Raw genomic sequence first — 6915 nt, 5'->3', positions numbered from 1 at the left:
CATTCTTCTTTCCATAGCTCGTTGCGTCGTTCTCAATTTCAGCAGAACCCTTTTCGTAAGCCTCCAGGTTTCTGCCCCATATGTGAGTACTGGTAACACACAGCTGTTGTACACTTTCCTTTTGAGGGATAGTGGCAACCTACTGTTCATGATTTGAGAATGCCTGCCAAACGCACCCCAACCCATTCTTATTCTTCTGGTTATTTCAGTCTCATGATCCGGATCCGTGGTCACTACCTGCCCTAAGTAGATGTATTCCCTTACCACTTCCAGTGTTTCGCTACCTATCGTAAACTGCTGTTCTCTTCCGAGACTGTTAAACAGTACTTTAGTTTTCTGCAGATTAATTTTCAGACCCACCCTTCTGCTTTGCCTCTCCAGGTCAGTGAGCATGCATTGCAATTGGTCTCCTGAGTTACTAAGCAAGGCAATATCATCAGCGAATCGCAAGTTGCTAAGGTATTCTCCATCGACTTTTATCCCCAATTCTTCCCACTCCAGGCCTCTGAATACCTCCTGTAAACATGCTGTGAATAGCATTGGAGATATCGTATCTCCCTGTCTGACGCCTTTCTTTATAGGGATTTTGTTGCTTTCTTTGTGGAGGACTACGGTGGCTGTGGAGCCGCTATAGATATCTTCCAGTATTTTTACATATGGCTCATCTACACCCTGATTCCGTAATGCCTCCATGACTGCTGAGGTTTCGACTGAATCAAACGCTTTCTCGTAATCAATGAAAGCTATATATAAGGGTTGGTTATATTCTGCACATTTCTCTATCACTTGATTGATAGTGTGAATATGGTCTATTGTTGAGTAGCCTTTACGGAATCCTGCCTGGTCCTTTGGCTGACAGAAGTCTAAGGTGTTCCTGATTCTATTTGCGATTACCTTAGTAAATACTTTGTAGGCAACGGACAGTAAGCTGATCGGTCTATAATTTTTCAAGTCTTTGGCGTCCCCTTTCTTATGGATTAGGATTATGTTAGCGTTCTTCCAAGATTCCGGTACGCTCGAGGTTATGAGGCATTGCGTATACAGGGTGGCCAGTTTCTCTAGAACAATCTGACCACCATCCTTCAACAAATCTGCTGTTACCTGATCCTCCCCAGCTGCCTTCCCCTTTTGCATAGCTCCTAAGGCTTTCTTTACTTCTTCTGGCGTTACCTGTGGGATTTCGAATTCCTCTAGGCTATTCTCTCTTCCACTATCGTCGTGGGTGCCACTGGTACTATATAAATCTCTATAGAACTCCTCAGCCACTTGAACTATCTCGTCCATATTAGTAACGATATTGCCGGCTTTGTCTCTTAACGCACACATCTGATTCTTGCCTATTCCTAGTTTCTTCTTCACTGTTTTTAGGCTTCCTCCGTTCCTGAGAGCCTGTTCAATTCTATCCATATTATAGTTCCTGATGTCCGCTGTCTTACGCTTGTTGATTAACTTAGAAAGTTCTGCCAGTTCTATTCTAGCTGTAGGATTAGAGGCTTTCATACATTGGCGTTTCTTGATCAGATCTTTCGTCTCCTGCGATAGCTTACTGGTTTCCTGTCTAACGGCGTTACCACCGACTTCTATTGCGCACTCCTTAATGATGCCCATGAGATTGTCGTTCATTGCTTCAACACTAAGGTCCTCTACCTGAGATAAAGCCGAATACCTGTTCTGTAGTTTGATCCGGAATTCCTCTAGTTTCCCTCTTACCGCTAACTCATTGATTGGCTTCTTGTGTACCAGTTTCTTTCGTTCCCTCCTCAAGTCTAGGCTAATTCGAGTTCTTACCATCCTGTGGTCACTGCAGCGTACCTTGCCGAGCACGTCTACATCTTGAATGATGCCAGGGTTCGCGCAGAGTATGAAGTCGATTTCATTTCTAGTCTCACCATTCGGGCTCCTCCACGTCCACTTTCGGCTAACCCGCTTGCGGAAAAAGGTATTCATTATACGCATATTATTCTGTTCTGCAAACTCTACTAATAATTCTCCTCTGCTATTCCTAGAGCCTATGCCATATTCCCCCACTGACTTGTCTCCAGCCTGCTTCTTGCCTACCCTGGCATTGAAGTCGCCCATCAGTATAGTGTATTTTGTTTTGACTTTACCCATCGCCGACTCTACGTCTTCATAAAAGCTTTCGACTTCCTGGTCATCATGACTAGATGTAGGAGCATAGACTTGAACAACCTTCATTTTGTACCTCTTATTAAGTTTCACAACAAGACATGCCACCCTCTCGTTAATGCTATAGAATTCCTGTATGTTACCAGCTATTTTCTTATTAATCAGGAATCCGACTCCTAGTTCTCGTCTCTCCGCTAAGCCCCGGTAGCACAGTACATGCCCGCTTTTTAGCACTGTATATGCTTCTTTTGTCCTCCTAACCTCACTGAGCCCTATTATATCCCATTTACTACCCTCTAGTTCCTCCAATAACACTGCTAGACTCGCCTCACTAGATAGCGTTCTAACGTTAAACGTTGCCAGGTTCAGATTCCAATGGCGGCCTGTCCGGAGCCAGGTATTCTTAGCACCCTCTGCAGCGTCACAGATCTGACCGCCGCCGTGGTCAGTTGCTTCGCGGCTGCTGGGGACTGAGGGCCGGGGTTTGATTGTTGTATTCATATAGGAGGTTGTGGCCAAGTACTGCACCAGGGTGGCCAATCCTGCTCTGGTGAGAGAGTGCGTTACCGGTTCTGGTCACCGGGATCAGGCCGCACTCCAGGCCTGTTTGTGCAATTTTCTCAACACACGTTTTTTTTTTTTTTTTTTGTATTTTCCGGTGGAGAATAGCGCGGCACCGGCATTTGAATCACGGTCCTCTTGCACTGGAGACGGATACTCTACCGTCCCCGTAGGAGTTAAATTAAAAATTAATTTATGGGGTTTTACGTGACAAAACCACTTTCTGATTATGCACGCCGTAGTGGAGGACTCCGAAAATTTCGACCACCTGGGGTTCTTTAACGTGCACCTAATTCTAAGTACACGGGTGTTTTCGCATTTCGCCCCCATCGAAATGCGGCCGCCGTGGTCGGGGTCCGATCCCGCGACCTCGTGCTCAGCAGTCTAACACCATAACCACTGAGCAACCACGGCGGGTCCCGCAGGAGTTGTACGCCTCATTTAACCTACAGTGGTGCCCTACTTGGTCAGTCAAGGTGGACCAATCTGAGCTCGGTTATACCGCATGGATGGCACTCGGCTAGAGAACCTGGTATTTATGACCTGCACATGTGAGTGTGAGGCCATAAATATTTGAAGATCTATATAAATATATATATATATTTTTTTTAGGAGGGTTCCCGTACAGTGATAAAATAAAGGAAAAGACATTAAAAGAAAGAAAAAAAAAAGAAAAAAAAAAGAAAGAAAAAGGGGCAGAAAAAAAAAGGAACATAACAGGTGATTTGAACTCGTGACCCTTCGATGTTGCCCAGAAAGATAGCTCAGTCGGTTGGTTCGTCAGGCCGAGTAGTTGGAAGGCATACTAATGCGCGCGCTGTTGCTTTGTCTCTGCGTGTAGTAGTTGAGAGAGCCAGTTTAAGGGCGGAGAAGAAGAAAGAAGAGAAAAGCAAAAACTGCAGCGCCGTGGTTTTAAAGCGCACCCGTGGTAGAGAAACGGAATGCGATATAAGCGTGCGTAGCCATGATACGCACACGACAAACTGCCTTAAAATATTTAGACTTGAGGGAAAGCTTCGTTAGCAAACGATAGCACGGCAATCAGCACTCGAATATAATTATAACCCTAATACTAATTGTAAATATTTATCTCATCTATGGGATCTAATGCGCGCGCTGTTGCTTTGTCTCTGCGTGTAGTAGTTGAGAGAGCCAGTTTAAGGGCGGAGTAGTTGGAAGGCATACTTTCTAGGAAAAATGGCCGCTCAAGGAGAAGAGCCAACTCGAGCGGCTTTAGAGGCTAGGAAAACTGCCTTAAAATATTTAGACTTGAGGGAAAGCTTCGTTAACAAACTATAACACGGCAATCAGCACTCGAATACGACGAGAGAAATTACTGAGACGTGGAAAATTCCCTTGAAAAAAAAAATCTGGTTTGCTAGGCAAATGCTTGTATGTATTGAACCTCTTAAAAGATGAGGGGTGAAATATGCGCTCACCGAGAGGGCATCTTCGGCACGAGACATCCCCAAGGCACCTTACAGAGATGTGGAGAGCTTCGCGGCCGGAACGAAGCTTCCCTTCTCCGCCGGCCAAGAGGGGGAAACGCGCTTTCCGATCGCTCAAGGTTGCGCGGACAAAGCCTAACTCTAGCGTCTAGGAAAAGCTTAACCAGGTGCGATGGCGGCACGCATAGCGTGGGAAGCTAGCCGCCAGAATAACTATACCAAGGACTGCTGCTGATGAGGGCGAAATACCTTCGTGTAATTATAATAACCCTAATCGTCTTGGGAGAGATCAAGTCGCACCAATTTGTTTCTTCGAGTTCGAAATGGAGGACTTGGATTGTCACATTTGTTTTTGAGACAGGTAGTCAATCGTTTTTTTTTCTTCAGGGACGCAAAAAACCCGTTTTTATACACTGTCTGCCAACTTCGCCTGGGCAAACACTTGCCCGAAATGGTTGTCTCAGCGGGCAGTTTGCCAGGGGGTGTTTATGGTTTTCTACGTGAAGTTGTGGCTTCATGCAGGTTTTTGTCAGCGCGTTTTTCACTTCAATATTTGAGTGACGTTAACCGGAAAAAACTGTACAGGGACCTGTGTGATGTTGTTCTTCCCGTGCCTTTATATCGGTCTCTCTACAGAGCTAGCCATGGGCACAATGTTCTGACGCGCGTTAAGGCGATGCTAGTACCGTCAGGCGCTAAGACGTTCTTTTTTGAATTGCACTCCGGAACGCTGACTGTCAAACCGTGGCTGGCTGAAAGAGGTTTCTTTGTTCCTTGGGGCACTCATTGTACAATTTGCAGGCAGGAGGAGACAATTGAACATGTTTTTCTGCATTGTTGGGATGCCGTTTTCCTCTGGGATGTGCTCCAGCGCACAATCAAAAAGGATTTCCCCCTAGATGCGTATGGGATTCGCTACTTGCCAATAGAAAGTGATGATGGTACCCCATTCGATGTGATCATGCTTATGGCCCTGCATAGCATTTGGAAATGTAGAATGGCGGTAAGGCATGCCGATCTCGATGCAAGAGCGGCTCGCCAGTATTTCAAAGAAAGCATACGGAACTTTGTAGAGGAACAAAAGTTGCTGGAGTGCATCCCAGAGTGGTTGCCACGAGTGGAATTATTATTGGCGATAAGGGAATTTTAGCACAAGCGCAGTCGCACAAGGTCTGCGGTCGTTTTCAATATATTGTGAGTGTGCCTTTTGATTATTTGTGAATGTGTAATTTTTATCCGGGCCAACGACCGGCAATAAAGAAAAAAAAAAAAAAAAGAGGAGTGGTGCAGTGGTAAGATGCCGGGCTCGGAATCGTGAGGTCGCAAGTTCGAGTCCTCGATAGGGACGTATTTTTTAATTTTTTTTCTACTTTAATTTTTTTTTTCTTTATTGTACTAACAAATTTACATAGCCTTAAGGAGGTCTCTGTCAATTTTTAATTAAATATTAATGAAGTGCTACAGAACTTTCTACTACAGGACGTCACACTACAGACAATAGAACTACAGCAATAGAACTACAGACAATAGAACTACAGGCAACAGAACTACAGGCAACAGAACTACAGGCAACAGAACTACAGAAACAACGTCCCAAAATACGACAGACTGAAAGTGCCTGTTGTGTTTTTCAACTGGGTACTGAAGATAGAGAGGGTAATTGTAAAGAGGAATAGACAATATTCTCTTCAACCCTTTAGGGATCATGGCTCAGCGCTTCAGGAAAGAGGAGGGGGATATCAAGTAGACGAAAGAGAAGGTTAAGGCGGCAACAGAGGCCGCGGCTGTCAGCTCTAGCTAGCGGACGCATCGACGCCGGGTGACCGGGTGTTTTTCGAGAGGCGCCGTTGTACACTGTCCCACCTGTTTGCTGATTTACTGCAGTCTGGCAGCAGTACGAGTGGAACCGTGCACTAAATAACTCCCCTTTTGCAGATTGTTCTTGCCATCTCGGGCGGTACTTTGCGTCATCTTAGCAAGCAAAGAAAACCAGGCAACTACGTCCTCGAGGGCAACAGCCAGCGCTGCCTGACCAACATAGCAAGGTCATCGTCCCGAGAGGGCAACGTGTCGCGCATGCCACATAAGGTGTGCAGGTACTTCATTTCGTCCGCAGTACGGCATCTGGACATGTTGCAGCCATGAACTAAATGATACGCCTCTTGCGCGTGATAAAACATTTTCCCGCCAACATCGCAGCCGCAAATTTTCTACACATCCGCACTGCTGACGGAAATATTGCATCTATTTTGCTTTCTTCGACTGGTGCTCTATTGAAATGCGCTTTTTGTGCCTTTTGTTTTCGTGTTGTATTATGCACAGTAATGACCAAGGACTGACGTGATACTCATAAGGCTATCGTTGGCTGTTGAAAAGAGAGAGAGCAAGAAAAAGAAGGAGGGACACGAAGGTTACCTAGATGGACGTGCTGTCTGCCACTCTGTACAGGGTAGAGGAATTAAAAAGAAATGCGAACGCAAATAGAGATAATTCACTCGCGTCAGTGTAGGCCGAGGGTGTCTGGAAGTTACTTTTAAGGCCTGTTGTGTTTAGAAAAGTGATGAGAGCACTAGTTGCTTTCTTGGTTGCTGATGGAAGAAGGCAAGCACCCAGTATTTTTGTCTTTGTAAAGGGTTGACCGTCCAGTTGGTTGAGTGCACTCTAAAGAAACTGACGCTGGACTTCAAACGTGTGCAGTTTCAGAGGAGGTACTGTATGGTCTCCTCGCTGTTGTTATCACGACAACTGTTACGGTCACTTGTAGAAGTGTCTCTCATTG

This window comes from Dermacentor andersoni, chromosome 5, assembly GCF_023375885.2.
Source record: "Dermacentor andersoni chromosome 5, qqDerAnde1_hic_scaffold, whole genome shotgun sequence".
Classification (NCBI taxonomy): domain Eukaryota; kingdom Metazoa; phylum Arthropoda; class Arachnida; order Ixodida; family Ixodidae; genus Dermacentor; species Dermacentor andersoni.
The sequence above is the reverse complement of the archived record's forward strand: the minus strand, read 5'-3'. Positions refer to the sequence as shown.